The sequence below is a fragment of the Nilaparvata lugens genome, chromosome 8 (assembly GCF_014356525.2).
Source record: "Nilaparvata lugens isolate BPH chromosome 8, ASM1435652v1, whole genome shotgun sequence".
NCBI classification, from domain to species: Eukaryota; Metazoa; Arthropoda; class Insecta; order Hemiptera; family Delphacidae; genus Nilaparvata; species Nilaparvata lugens.
The window spans coordinates 41,693,632-41,710,640 of NC_052511.1; the positions used below are offsets into that span (position 1 = coordinate 41,693,632).

At 33.8% G+C, this 17,009-nt stretch overlaps 1 protein-coding gene across 1 annotated transcript in view; it reads left to right on the forward strand.

Moving 5' to 3' along the window:
• Nucleotides 1–17,009, forward strand: part of LOC111045972 (extracellular serine/threonine protein CG31145) — a 172,394-nt gene that overhangs the window by 106,649 nt on the left and 48,736 nt on the right.

Below are 17,009 nucleotides of genomic sequence, written 5' to 3' on the forward strand. Positions count from 1 at the left end.
TTCATCCTCATGAATATCAAGATCGTTGGTTGAACAGTTAGCTTGATAACAAATCGCTCAAATTTGGCCATAAATTGCTCTCTGTGCTCCCTTTAATAGAGTACTTATGAAAATCTCATTTTTTCCTATTCAATTATTGAAACATTCTTGTTAATTCAAACTTGGGTAAATCAGCAGTTTTTCCCTCGCTGGAACAATCAAGGCCCATTTTTACACAACCTTTACCGATTTTACGCGAATATACGTTGTGAGTTGGCAAAGTTCAAGTATAATGTGGTGTTATGCATTTTAATAAGTAGTAGTTAACATAGATGTAACGGTGTTGAGAGTAGATGTGTGGCATATATCTAACGAGATTGGCACGTATTAGTATTTGATAATGAAAATCACGTATGAGCTGTGGCGTGCAACGTGGTAGCTCCTAGGCTGTGGAGCAGAGCCTTTTATGGCTACAAGATCACCTTTCTTCATGCTGGTGATTTTAATATCGTTTTAGTAGATTCCCATGATGGATGGTGCTCACTGGAAATGGTAGCATACTCTTGATTATATTCTGCGTCAACAATATGTTATGTTTTATTATGAAAGTATTCACAATTTAATCCAATTCAATCAACGCCTAATTTATAAAGTCATGAACTTGAAGATTCGTTTTTCAAACTTCTACTTATTCCATTGGCACTTCCAACTATTTTCGTTTAAAATAAATTGATGAATGTCATTTGAAAAGTTGAATGATAACTCCAGTTAATCAAATCTGATCAGAAACTGACACACTAAGCTTACATATTACTGTAATTTTACAGTAATTGACTTGGATTCTATTTTCTGAATGGATGAAATAGAAAGACCCTCTGTAGTTTTACTATTTGCTGATTCAATAACCGAGGAGAAGACTCTACAATACGTTGGCCCTCTTTCATTCATAAAGACATGACATTGTAAGTGAAATAGATGCTTATTAGAGATTGTCTGACTAGTCCAACTAATGAAAATTATCATGTGCTATTTCCAACTTGATTTATATGACTGGTCGCATAAATTCGACATTACAGCTTTGACTCATTAATGAATATATCAATAATGATTCGGTGATAATCGTCGATTCAATTGTACAATTTGTAGAAGCTCTTGGAAATGGATTCACTGAGATAATATGGTCTCTTCTAAAGGTCTACTACAGGGAGACACAGAATAACGGGAACTTTTAAAAACGCCATAAACATTAGTGGGAAGGGCAAAAATGATTTTATTCAAACTAATGTAAAGTTCAAGACTTGCCATTTGAGAATTATTAATAACATCTAACACTTTTTGACAATTACTTCTTTAAGATGGCTTCCTCCTGAACGAATACACTCTTGAAATCTGTGTTGACGATTCCTCATTGATCGCAGCAACATCTGCGTTTCTTGGTCCCATGATCTGTCCACCTGCGATTTTCTGTTTGTGGAGCTATCTCGAATCAAACTTTTTCACAACTTGACCAATAACTGTGGTTGAATCATAACAGACAATAATCAAAATGAAATTAACAATATCCCACCTGAAATGTTGCAGCAATCGTTCAGGAATCTCTACACAGATTTCAAAAGTGTATTCGTGCAGGAGGAAGCCATCTTAAAGAAGTAATTGTCAAAAAGTGATAGATTTTATCAATAGTTCTCAAATGGAAAGTTTTGAACTTTACATTAGTTTGAATAAAATTATTTTTGCCCTTCCCACTAATGTTTTATGGCGTTTTTAAAAGTTATTATACTTAGTATAGTATGTTCTCGTGTATTACTAAAATAATTTCATACTTCCAAATGATTATTTAGGATAATTAATTTCAACCGTATAGACTGGTGAGTTTTAGAATATAATCAAACAACATAATCAAAGTAACAAATCAATAAATAAGTAGTAACGAATCTACAGAATCATAGTAACAGATCAATAAACAAGTAGTAGCAAATCTATAGAATCAGAATAACAAATCAATGAATGGACTAAACCATTTGCATGTAGTCTATCCTGAGTTTGGCTGAGCTTGTAGCCCGCTTCGAACATACGTGAACGTGCTTTGGTAACCAGACACTCTCGCTCTGTGCCCAACTTTTGAAATGGGCGTCAATTTTTCAAAAGGGGGGCTTGTTTTCGAATCGTTTCAATTAGCAAAGTCCTTTGACGAGTAGTGGAATGGGGAACGTGTAAAAACATGCTCAGCCCCCTGTAATAAACTTGACCCTGTGAAACTTGATCGGGAAGCAGAGTACATCCCCTTCATCATCCACCCCCCCCCTAACAACCAACCCCCGCCCCTGTAAACCCATACACAACACTCTCTAATTAACTGGAATGTTGGCAGTAACGCGTGTTGATAGGCTAGCTGATGTTTATGCTACATGTCAGTGTGGTAGTTTTGTGTAACGGTGTGTGATATTCAAGCTTATTTTAGTATTAATTTATTTTAGTATCATCTTACTTTATTATGATATGTGAATATTTCCCATTTCAGTTACAATAATGTGAAATATTTCTTCTATGTTTAGTTTGGAAGCATCTAAATTTGAGAATCTACTTTGTGAAAATACGCAAATAAAATTCTAAAAACTTAAATTCATTTGTACAATATTCATTTATACAATAAGAGCATTATCAAAATGATAGGGAGAGGAAAAATAAGGTAACCTTGTGCTATTCCTCTCCCAAATTTAGATAACACATAGTCCGAAATAGGTCAAGTCTTATAGTTCTTCAATTCACAAAATTTTCAGTCCTCTAGTACCTGAAAATTTTGTGAATTGAATAAACGACAAAACTTCGGACTATGTGTTATCTAAATTTGGGAGAGGAATAGCACAAGGTTATCTTATTTTTCCTCTCCCTATCATTTTGATACTGCTCTTATTGTATAAATGAATATTGTATAAATTAATTTTAGTTTTTGGTATTTTATTTGCGTATTTTAGTTTGTGCAAACAGAATCAGAGCTACGAGTATTACTCAAATCACACAAATTTAGTTTCATGTAACGAAATAGGCATAAAATGTTCAACATAGGCATGTTTCTTTTTGTTTGAGAAAATTGGGATTTATTTTCAAAGATGATTGTACTCATACAATTCGAAATTATTAATATCATATGAATAAGTTCTAAATTCCAATTGTCATCGATTTCTTCAATCTGGCCTAATATTGTAGTATCCTACTTCGTACTACAATGTATTACACTATGAATATTCAGAAACTCACTCTTTATATTGGAATTCAATAATTTCTGTGTTTAGTTGGTGTTGATCTTAATTCAATCTGATTTTTATCGATCAATGAATTGGACGGAGAAGATTTTTTCTGGTTAGAAATATTTGCTACCAAAGTCATGTTAGGAAAAAGGGTTATCCCGTAATTGGAAAAAATGAGTGACAAAGCTTTTTCAGGGTCTAGAACTAAATAAGCATAATATTCAATAATGGATTAATGTATCCTATATAATTGATTGAGCTGAATTATTTCTTAAATATAATTTTTCGATTAAATCTTTATCTGTACTATTCTATATCGTTCCCACTATAGATAGTTTTACTTCTAGGAGCTTTTCTTTCAAATCATACCAATACTCCTGAAGAATTTATTGGAATAAATACTGTTAAATACCGAAGATTGTTGAAAAAAGTCGATTACTTTGTCACATGCTACATGAGTCAACTTCTTGAGCAATAGCAGAAAGCATGATGTGTTCTACGATTGATCACATACAAATAATCATACATCATTGAAAATAAGATACTCTCAAAACTATTTCTCATGTTTAATCATGTTCTCTCCAACACTGGTTTCCTTCCATCTTCCGCTGTCTTCCTTCTCTCACCTCTTACGCTAAAACTCATCCCGTCTTTCTCCTCATCAACTTTAGCATTTTATCAGCTTATCTATCATTCATCAAATCTTCCCATATTATCCTCAATAACCACATTCGATATTTCTCTCTTACATTCTCAGTTATCGATTTCCTTTCCCACCAACCACTTCCTTCCCACTGTATCATCCTACACTCAATTTTCCTTTACTCAAATTTCTCACACGACTTTCTTTTTCCAATTTCTTCCAGTCTCTTTTCTCATTCCAATATCCCATTTTGTTACTCTATTCATTAATATCCTCTCCTATTTGTCTCTGAGCAATAATTTTCTTCTACTCCATCATCTTCTTACAACATTTATCACACACTCTGCATATTCTCTCTATTTCATCCTTTATTGAACGAGCGTTAGTGAGTTTCCACTTTCGATTTAGTGGGTCCATTTGTTTGTATGTTCTACAAAAACTTTAGAGAGAATTGATCAATTGGTTTCAAATTTTGAACAATTATTCTTCAAACCTTTTTACAGGTCAAGTTCGTTGAACAACAAAATTGACTAATATCACCTTATCACAAGCTTACTCTGAATATCCTCAGTATTTTTATTATGATAATTATTTATTTCCTTTCATACTAACTAATTCCCTATCCCAGTTCCCTCACCCTTATCTATTCATTTTACTACTTACCTGTTACCTTTTATTTTACTACTTCCATTTCACACTGCATAGCCTCTCTATTTCCTTCTTCTTCATCACCCTATCTCCATTTCTATTTATTTATTTATTCATGGAGACAACAGGTAAAAAACCCATTTTGCCTCCTCCACACTATACAATTATTTCCAACATAATACAATTTTCAATAAAAAGAAGATAGAAATATGAGAAAATAATAAATTATAAAAATAGCTAATTATAAAATTAAGAGAATGAAATAAGACGAAAAATAGAAGAAATATACAGTCGTATATAGAATAATAAAAATACATTAACTGAATTCAATAAGAAAAAATGCACACATACCTCAGTAAACTATAATCATTACTAGTATATAGACAAGAGTAAAAAAGTGTCTGTGTAATGTACTACCACTAGCCTTTATGAGGATAATTGAATAAAAGAAATGCAAGCGCAAATCACGAAATGATGGACCCCATACTACAAGACTAAATCATATGAAATCCTTCGGAATTTGGAGAGGGAGAACCAGAAGATGTCCAAGTGCTCTGAATAAGTATTGAAAATTCTTTGAGCTCTACTTAAAGGAAAGTTATAATGTCTTACCGTTCTGGAGCGAGAAATATGAAATGAAAATCCAGAACGACGAGCAATGGTATTCATATATATGTTAATTTCAGAAAGCAGGTAGGAAGAATCAATTTTATTATTTAACAGATTGTACAGAAAAACAAGTAATTTAACATCACGTCTTACTTTCAGTGATTTAATATTGAACATACTTCTGAGGGAGTTGGTTGGGTAATCAAAGGGACAGAAAACCCTGTGCTTTTTATAATACATACATCTCAAAAATTTGGTTTGCAAGCGTTCTAGAAGGTGAATCTGTTCATTATGATAAGGATTCCATACTTCGCATGCATACTCTAATAGACTCCTCACAATTGATCTATATAAGAGTAGCAGAGGTACTACATCAGTGAAGGGCGAGCATGTCCTCAAAATGAAACACATCTGTTGATTGGCTCTGTTAACTATGTAATCAATATGTGAATTGAAAGAAAGGTCTGGGCTGAATACTAATCCAAGGTCCTTGAACGACTCCACCTTTTCCAATGGAATACCATTTATAAAGTATACACCTGCATGAGTGGAGGACTGCCGAGTGAAACTCATGAATTTACATTTATTCACATTCATTTTTAGTCCATTTTCATCACACCATCTAGACAGACTATCAATATCCCTCTGCAAATCATAGCAATCTCTTTGATAATTGATTTCTTTATATAATTTTACATCATCTGCATACAGAAGGCGTGAAGATTCTCTGATGGTAGATGGTAGATCATCAATAAACAAAAGAAATAGAAGTGGACCATGGTTAGAGCCCTGAGGAACCCCTGATGTACACTCAAAGCATTCTGATTTGAAATTGTGAATCTTGACATATTGTATTCTTGCCTCCAGATAACTCTGTAGAAGATTAACCATTGTTACACAAAATCTTAACACTTTGAGTTTCCATATCAGAAGTCTATGATTTATGGTGTCAAACGCTTTTGATAGATCTGTAAAGATAACATCTGTACGACCTCTATGATCCAAAATTTGTGAAACCTCACTACTAAAAACTATAAGATTGGACACAGTTGAGCGACCAGGCAGAAATCCATGTTGCTCAGGTGCAATAATCCTCTGACACTGCTTATAAATAATCGAATGCAGGAGCTTCTCAAAAACTTTCGAAAAACAATTCAAAATGGATATTGGTCATTCACTATATTGGCTATTGGCTTTTCACCGTATCTCCTATATGTTGCCTCCTCGAAGATTAAATAAATCTTTTTCTAATTGAATTATTGTCAAAAATCACATACAAATACTTGTACAATACAATAACCAGAGTATACAATATACAATTACCTACAAATAGACATTGATTGTAACTTGCACAATAAACGACAGTGACTCAGTCGAATTTTTAATGATTTTATCAATATAATATTTGGCACTGTCAACATAAGATTCCTTGTGTGTTGGCAGTGAGTTGTGGTTAACTTATTATGCTTCAATTCCAGTCAAGTAAGAAGAGATAAACAAATTGAATTGAATAAAGCTAAAGAAAGTATTTCGCCTACACTTCATATGAAAAAATCTCAAAGGCTCAAAAAAACTAAAGGATAGTACATACTATGTGATAAAGTACCTAATCATATGAGTGATATTAACATATCTTTACTTTTATTACATACTCTCCTCATATTTTCTCTATTTCCTTCATCTCCATACCCCCCTATCTCTACAATCATTTATTACATACTCTTCATATCCTCTCTATTTCCTTCTTCGTCATCACCCTATCTCCACATTTATCACATACTCTACTTATATCATCTCCATTTCCTTTCCTCCTCATTCATTCCTGATCCCAGTCACACTATTTCTCTTGCTCAACGTCCTCCACAAGAGTGAGAACTTGACCGAGTTGTCGCGCGGTAACCGGAGAAACTTGTCAACTGTTTGCGTCCTTTTGAAATAATAAGCTGTTAGCACCGACACACGCACGCGTGAGCAGGCACGTTTTATCACGTGACAGTAGTCACGCCGTGGGACAAGGTGACCGCAGCCCGTCACTCCACGTCACGTCACGCCGAAAACCATTAAAACATGAGTCGCATTCACCACCGAAACGGCTACAAACAAGTTACTGAAATTAACAAACGTGTAATCAATTGTAACCATTCTGAATACTTGATTTGTGTGTTTTGATTCCATGTAGAAATGGGTTGGATTTGTTTGGATTTCACGCATTGAGTAGTCGAGGTGATCGAAGTTGAGTAGACTTAAATGTCCTTAGGCCTACTCCGCCTGATGAAGACTTTTTCATTTCATTTACCCGTGTAGAATACAAGTGTAATTGCTAGGCTCGTGTTAATCAATAGATACTTCTTTGATTTTTTTACTTAGAATAGAAATTACTGAATAATTATTTTTGTGTACTACTGATTATCTGGAGATCTGTTCATTTTTATCAAATATTTCTTCAGTCATATGTGGGTGGGTGTTGCAAATTGTGGCTTAGAATAATGTGTTAAACTTAGGCAAAAAGGAATTCAGTTTTTGAAATAAAAACTTATCTTACATCAGCAGTTCATGAAAATTGAAATTGAAAACTAAATTTTCCTACAGTTACCTTGAAAAGTGACCATTCCTGCACTGATTACAGAACGCAAAGAGCCAATCATTTTTCCGCAAAATATTCTTTTCTAGTGCGCAAAATATTACTTTGCGTATTATCTTGCAGCCATCCCAATTAGCTGTTGACATTGTTGGCGTGTATTTTGAATGCGAATTTGTTCTATCTATATTTTTTCTGATTTTCAAATAATAAAATAAGAACTCATTAAATTATACATTTTGAATATTATTAATCATTTCAAATAATATTTTTTTCATTCATAAATTGATTGGTTGAAAAATTATTCAGAAATTAAGATTTACTCAAGATTATTCAAATTTTCAAATTAATTGGATTGATTTAATTTTCAATATGAATAAATTATCGATTATTAGATTTCAATTGGATTATCAATTCAAAAATAAATTAAAGTTGTTATTTATAACAAATTAATTGGATTGATTTAATTTTCAATATGAATAAATGATCGATTTCTAATTTTCAATTGGATTATCAAGTTTAAAATAAATTAAAGTTGTTATTAATAACAAAATTATACAGACAAACATTTGATGGATTTCAGCCATCACTTTACCCATAATCAACCATTTCTCATATTCAATAGTAGCTGTAGGAAAAATTTAATGTGAAATACGTGCGCAAAGTTCTGTCACTTTGCTCACTAGTTGCACAAATGACTATTTTTAGTCAAAAGTATAGTTAAGCCCCGCACACACACACACATCGATTTTTGCTCGAACTATTTTGTCGTCCTTATGAATTCTATTAGATTAAACTGATGATGTTTGACAAGTTCTGTTTAATCTGATAGAATTCATAAGGACGGCAAAATATTGTTGGAATAAGAATCGATGTGTGTGTGTGCGGGGCTTATCTTTTTTCCTATTGGGATCAATGTTTTAATGAAACATTTCAATCACATTGGTTTTTGTCCATTAATTTGCTCTTGCTCCAAATTGTGGCTTTCGACATTGAAGCGAAACAGACCAAATATGGTCATCATTTACATACACACACAGATCTACAAACTATAATACACTTTTCATTTCTCGGTTTTCTCCTGTTAGGTCTATTACAACATCTTCAATCTTGTTTTTCATATCCAGAAAGGTGTAAAATTTCCGATGTCTGATGACAGTGGCTATCACATGTAGGCAGTGGCTACAGATTGACAGACAAGAAATTTGATATGAAGCACAGGAAATACGTCAGTCATTTCTCTATTATTATTTGCTCTCCTATTCTTCTCACTTTTCTCTCCTTGTCTTGTCTACACTTTTTTCATAATACTCTCTCTGTCTTTCGCTATTTCCTGCCGTCCAGTTATAAAACTTGATCGCTGCTTGTGGTCAAGTAGGAGAAAGATGATGGTTGAGGAGAAGGTGGAGAGGAGATTGAGTGGTGGAGTAAGATGAGGGGTGGAAGGATTTTGAGAGGGTGGAGGAGGAGGAGGAGTAGGAGGAAAGTGTTGACTGTTTATTGGTTGTAACATGATACGTACAAGTGATGGAAAGGGAGAGAAGATGAATGTGTGATGGTGAAGAGAGATAAAAAGAAGAAGAAGAAGAAAAAGGAAAAGGAAATAAGGGAACGAGGAAATGGATGATGTGTAACATGCTCGTAAGACATGAGTATAGCATTCACCACCGAAACGGCTACAAACAAGTTACTGAAATTAACAAACGTGTAATCAATTGTAACCATTCTGAATACTTGATTTGTGTGTTTTGATTCCATGTAGAAATGGGTTAGATTTGTTTGGATTTCACGCATTGAGTAGTCGAGGTGATCGAAGTTGAGTAGACTTAAATGTCCTTAGGCCTACTCCGCCTGATGAAGACTTTTTCATTTCATTTACCCGTGTAGAATACAAGTGTAATTGCTAGGCTCGTGTTAATCAATAGATACTTCTTTGATTTTTTTACTTAGAATAGAAATTACTGAATAATTATTTTTGTGTACTACTGATTATCTGGAGATCTGTTCATTTTTATCAAATATTTCTTCAGTCATATTGTGAATTGGTGGGTGTTGCAAATTGTGGCTTAGAATAATGTGTTAAACTTAGGCAAAAAGGAATTCAGTTTTTGAAATAAAAACTTATCTTACATCAGCAGTTCATGAAAATTGAAATTGAAAACTAAATTTTCCTACAGTTACCTTGAAAAGTGACCATTCCTGCACTGATTACAGAACGCAAAGAGCCAATCATTTTTCCGCAAAATATTCTTTTCTAGTGCGCAAAATATTACTTTGCGTACTCCAAATACTTTGCGTATTATCTTGCAGCAATCCCAATCAGCTGTTGACATTATTGGCGTGTATTTTGAATGCGAATTTGTTCTATCTATATTTTTCTGATTTTCAAATAAATAAAAATGAGAACTCATTAAATTATACATTTTGAATATTATTAATCATTTCAAATAATATTTTTTTCATTCATAAATTGATTGGTTGAAAAATTATTCAGAAATTAAGATTTACTCAAGATTATTCAAATTTTCAAATTAATTGGATTGATTTAATTTTCAATATGAATAAATTGTCGATCATGAATTTTCAATTGGATTATCAATTCAAAAATAAATTAAAGTTGTTATTTATAACAAATTAATTGGATTGATTTAATTTTCAATATGAATAAATGATCGATTTCTAATTTTCAATTGGATTATCAAGTTTAAAATAAATTAAAGTTGTTATTAATAACAAAATTATACAGACAAACATTTGATGGATTTCAGCCATCACTTTACCCATAATCAACCACTTCTCATATTCAATAGTAGCTGTAGGAAAAATTTAATGTGAAATACGTGCGCAAAGTTCTGTCACTTTGCTTACTAATTGCACAAATGACAGTTAAGCCCCGCACACACACATCGATTTTTGTTCGAACTATTTTGTCGTCCTTATAAATTCTATTAGATTAACTGATGATGTTTGACAAGTTCTGTTTAATCTGATAGAATTCATAAGGACGGCAAAATATTGTTGGAATAAGAATCGATGTGTGTGTGTGCGGGGCTTATCTTTTTTCCTATTGGGATCAATGTTTTAATGAAACATTTCAATCACATTGGTTTTTGTCCATTAATTTGCTCTTGCTCCAAATTGTGGCTTTCGACATTGAAGCGAGACAGACCAAATATGGTCATCATTTACATGCACACACACACAGATCCTATAATACACTGTTCATTTCTCGGTTTTCTCCTGTTAGGTCTATTACAACATCTTCAATCCTGTTTTTCATATCCAGAAAGGTGTAAAATTTCCGATGTCTGATGACAGTGGCTATCACATGTAGGCAGTGGCTACAGATTGACAGACAAGAAATTTGATATGAAGCACAGGAAAATACGTCAGTCATTTCTCTATTATTATTTGCTCTCCTATTCTTCTCACTTTTCTCTCCTTGTCTTGTCTACACTTTTTTCATAATACTCTCTCTGTCTTTCGCTATTTCCTGCCGTCCAGTTATAAAACTTGATCGCTGCTTGTGGTCAAGTAGGAGAAAGATGAATGGTTGAGAAGGAGAAGGTGGAGAGGAGATTGAGTGGTGGAGTAAGATGAGGGGTGGAAGGATTTTGAGATGGTGGAGGAGGAGGAGGAGTAGGAGGAAAGTGTTGTCTGTTTATTGGTTGTAACATGATACTGACAAGTGATGGAAAGGGAGAGAAGATGAATGTGTGATGGTGAAGAGAGATGAAAAGAAGAAGAAGAAGAAAAAGGAAAAGGAAAATAAGGGAACGAGGAAATGGATGATGTGTAACATGCTCGTAAGACATGGAATTGGAGAAGCAAGATTGGTGTTCTGTCTCAATTATTATCACAAGCATTTTCAAGTTTGAGGAAAACATCTCCTTGTTGTCGACTATTGATTACACGGCTCGATTCTCTGTAAGTTCATGTTTGAAATGACTGGAAAGACACATTCAGGCTAAACAGATATCTCCATCTTTGAGAGTCAAGTGTAACAGAGGGCCGACTGAACCCTAACATCACCCTCCTAGGTCAAAAATAAAGGCCGTCATTCTATTCTATCTAGCAACCACGGCGTGGAGTTAGAATAGCAAGAACGGAAAATGAAAGGAAACCAACTGATAAAGACTTCGGAAAGGATGGAAGATCGGCGAAGAGAAAAAATCAAGATAATATCATTATACTCACATATAATTGTAGATCTCTTAGGGAGAACTGGAGAGTGGAACAGCTGGTGGAAGAGGTCAAAAATGTAGAATGGGATATAATAGGACTTGCGGAAGTAAGGAGAGACGGAGAACAATGTTTGAGCCTGGATGATGATAATATTGTTCTGTACGTGAATGGCAATGGTCCAACAGGAGGAACAGGTTTTCTAATAAACAATGCGACAAAAAAGAAAATCATAAGCTTCAAGCAACATACTCACAGAATATCGACAATAATTTGGAAACTCAAAGAAGGAATGGGTAGAATTAAAATAATACAAGTCTATGCACCAACATCAAATTCAACTGATGAGGAAATTGAAGAACTATATGAAGAACTGAATGATGCCTTAGGAAAGGATATATGTAGGTACAATATAATAATGGGAGATATGAATGCAAAAATTGGCAAGAACAATGGTGAAAAATGTGTTGGAAACTACGGATTTGGTGAAAGAAATGAAAGAGGAGATAGGCTTGTTGAATTTGTTGAAGGGAAAAATATGTATTTGATGAACTCCTTCTTCCAGAAAAATGAAACAAGAAAGTGGACTTGGATGAGTCCGGATGGAGAAACAAAGAATGAGATTGACTTCTTCATAACAGAAAAAAAACTCATTGTACAAGATGTGGACGTAGAGAATGATGTTAACATAGGAAGTGACCATAGACCAATTAAGATGATTATAAAAATAGAAGAGAGAAGAAGATTCAACAAAAAAGTCCGCACGAGACTGAGTTCAGAAGCACTAAAAATGAAATCATTTGAAGAGAAATTGGAAGAAAACCTAGCTCATGGAATGAATACTGAATGCTCCGATATGGAAGACATATCAAGTAAACTATCTGCTATTATTAAAAGTACAAGTGATACCTTGAACGACAGAGAAGGAAACAGAAGACGTTCAACTCCAAGAGAGATAATCAGACTTTTGGCAAAAAGAAGAAGACTGAAAACGTCTGATAGGATAGAATTGAATTCACTGAAATTTCTAAATTAATAAGGCGAAAATGGAAAGAATGGACAGCGCTCAAGAAAACTGAAGAATTAGAAGACACAATTAAATCAAGAGGAAGTATTAAACAAACATTGAGAAGACAACAGCTAGGCACCAATATAATGATCTCGATGAAAAATGAGACTGGCGAGGAAGACAGAGAAGTGGAAGGTATTCTCAGGACAATCTGTAACTTCTATGAAAAATTATATAGTATACAGGGCCTGAAACAGACACATCAGCAGAGTGCAGTGGAAGGAGAGAGGAACAGCTGGATGCAGGTCAAGTAGAAAATAGCCTTCCAATCCTGGAAAGTGAAGTGGAGAGAGTAATAAGCAAATTAAAAGAAGGAAAAGCGGGAGGACCGGACAGAGTTACAAATGAAGAAATAAAAGCGGGAGGAAGAGCTGTAACCAGTATACTAGTTAAGTTGTTTAATATATGTCTAAAAAATAGAAAAGTTCCTGATTTATGGTTGAAGGCTAACCTAATACTACTGTATAAAAAGGGAGACAGAAAAGAAGTAAAGAACTATCGCCCAATAAGTCTCCTCTGTACAATTTACAAAGTCTTCATTGCAATAATAACATACAGAATAGGAAGAAATTTAGATGCCGCAACACAGAACGATCAGACCGGATTCAAGAAAAATTTCTCTACACTAGACAATATCTTAGTACTGCTGGAATTGATACGAAAGGCGAGGGAATACAATTTCCAAATGGTCCTACTATTCATCGACTTTGAAAAAGCATTCGATAGTGTAACAACCAACGCTATTATGAATACGTTAGCTGGACTTGGTGTTGAAGATGAATATTTACAAATTTTTAAATATATATATGAGAATATGAAATTAGAATGTTCAGTAAGAGGAGAGAGTAAAGAGATACGTGTGAAAAGAGGATTAAGACAAGGTGATGTTCCATCTGCAAAAATATTTAATGCCGTTTTAGAAACAACCTTCAAAATTTAGACTGGCAAGATAGAGGCATAGATATCAATGGGGAGAGGTTGAACTGCTTGAAATTTGCCGATGATATTGTTCTTATAGGAAGAAGTGCAAGTGAAGTTAAGGATATGTTAAAGGAGATGATGGAAGAAACAAAACAAATAGGCCTTAAAGTAAATTTTGAAAAATCAAAGGTTATGAGTTTCAATTGTCAAGCAGATGAAGTAATTGATTTGAACCAAGGAAGAATTATCGAAAATGTCAACAGCTTCATATATTTAGGGCAAAGAATTGGAAAAGACGGTCAATGGGGAGAAATCACAAGAAGAATTGCGTTGGGATGGTCAATGTTTAAAAGATTTAATCACCTTTTCCGCTCCACGGTTATTATGGAAAATACGCGAAAATTACTTCAGATGGCTGTGAAACATGGACTCTCACAGGAAAAACTATCAGGAAAATGAGAACTAGTATGAGAGCAATGCTAAGGATCATGTTGGGAGTTACTAAAAGAGATAAAAAGACGAAAATATGGATATCCAAAGAGACAATGGTTGAGGACATAGGACGGTTGATAGTAGAAAGAAAATGGAACTGGGCAGGACATATAGCGAGAACAAAAGACAACAGATGGACAAAGAAGATAATTGACTGGTATCCACGAACACTGAAGAGAAGCAGAGGACGACCAACCAACAGATGGGACGAGGAATTTAGGAGAGTCTGCGGTGGAGCAACATGGCAGAGGGTAGCACAGGAGAGGACGGAATGGGAGAGGATGAAGAAGGTGTACGGCGGTGTTTGGCTATACAAAGACTAAATTTCAAAAGTGAATGTTATCTATCATGTTCATATTTCATTTGGTGCCAACCAAAGAAGTAACCTCAGCGGAAGCTGATTTGCAACCATGAAAATTTTATTTTATTTTTACTATGTACCAATAGGTAAATACTGTAAAAGTTGCAATAAAAGGTTTATTTATTTATTTATTTATTTATTTATTTATTTATTTATTTATTTATTTATTTATTTATTTATTTATTTATTTATTTATTTATTTATTCTATTCTATTCTATCCTTTAACACTCTTTTCAACATTTCAATTCAATAAAGCTGAAGAGTGAGGCCAGTTATATACATATCGATTATTGGACGTTCGATATTCTTTCGTCTTCATGAAATCTACCAGATTAAATAGAACTTGGCTAACACATCATTCTCTTGCCAAATCATGTCTAATCTTATAGAATTCATAAGGACGGCAAAAATCGTACGTCCATAAATCAATGTGTGTGAAACTAGACATTTTGAATTTCATCTCATGTCAAATTATTCTCATCAACCAAAGGGTTATTCTCATTAATCATTATTTGTCAAACGGTCACCATAGAATTGTAAGATATTTCTATTAGTTTCTTCTATTATTAATTTTACAACTTGAATTGAATTCTATTGAGATATTTTGGAGTATATTATTTGAGTGTCATGTATAGTGATTCTGATTACGGAAAAAGTATTTCAGATATCTGCAAGAATACTTTATGTTATTCCATTTACAGTGTAACTTGAATATGTTATTTCTGTCACATGGATCCAGATAAAATGTACTGTATTACTCTAAGGCAAAAATTTCTGTCACATGAATACGGTACTGTATTCATGTATACACGGTATACGGTACTGTATTTTCCCAAGGCAAATAAATGAGGAGTATCTTCATCCAGCTAACCAGTGGTCATGAGTTTGAGCCAAACTTGTGAATTAGTCGAATATAGGTTCCGAAACTGATGAGCTGATAATTAGATTGTTTCGAACAACAAAGTAAAGTTGTGTTTTTTCAACACTGTTCAGTCTCAGAAAATCACACCCTAGGTCAGAAACAGATCTCATTAAGCAAGAGCTTAGTGGCTTTTCTAATTGAGAATGACGTCGAGAGGGGTTTCCAGTTTCGGTTCGAACAGACAACCGAGATGAAATTAGTGCAATGAGCTTTGAACAGTTTCTAGAAAAAGGGGTGAGTGGTTGAAGCATTTTTGGAAACTTATTTCCGAGGAGGAGAGAGATAAGGGATGGTGGAGGAGGGTTAGAATCTGAGTAAAAGATAGCAGAAGTACAAGTTGGAGGAGGGTCAGAATTTGAGAAAGAGATAGGGGGAGAAGATCAACGGATGGTTAGAATTTGAAGAAGAGAGATGGGAAGTGAGAAGTGAAATGAAAGAGGATGAAAAAGAATTGGAAACTCGTGTGCTGAGGATAAGGCACAGATGGTTTTGAAACCCAAACTTCGCGCTAATTAAAAACGACGATACAATTTCGAGCAAAGTTGGTTTGTTTCTGAGCTGTGTCTGAGCATATTGTACAACTTATTAGGATATCTCATGTCCAAATTTGTCTGGAAATGATCTGAGCTCATGGACAGTTTCTATTGATGAGATTGATGGAATCTTAGTCCGAAGATCAGCGTTTAAATTTCGAAATGAATAGTGAATTATTTTAGAGAGATTTCTCCAGTAGAAATGTTATATCGTGATCATGGTAACTCAATTGATGAAACTTGATCAATCGATCTCTAGTTTTGATCAAACTTGATAAAAGATTGTTGTTAAAATGGACCTTGATAGGTGCATTATAAAATCCTGTTTACTAATTAATAAAAACAATATACAAATCTTGAAATAGGGTCGAAACTAGTTGTTGAACTATTTTAAAGTTTTTAAAAAATAAAGGGTACTTCAAGATTTTTATATTGTTTTTATTAATTATTTGTTAAAAAGTAGCCCATGTGAGTGAAGTGTTTCTTATTTACTACTATCACAGATCTGTCTACTTCAACCTTAGTGTCCGGTTTCCCATTACAGAGTTTTGGACTATATACGGCGAGGTGGAACTACCCTTGGGTCTCCCCATCATTCAAAGCCATACGCTAATAATAATACAGATCTGTTTAGTTAGTCTATGCTACTACTTATATATTACCCAAGTACTATAATTTTGTATTTTCTCCAAACTGTTTTTATTTAAACGGAATGTATTGTCTGAAATTGGTTTTAAACATTTTTATACAGTATGTATCTTCTTATTTCCTGTTCTACGTTTTCACTGTATACTGGTCTCAGTAAAATGATTTTCTACTATAT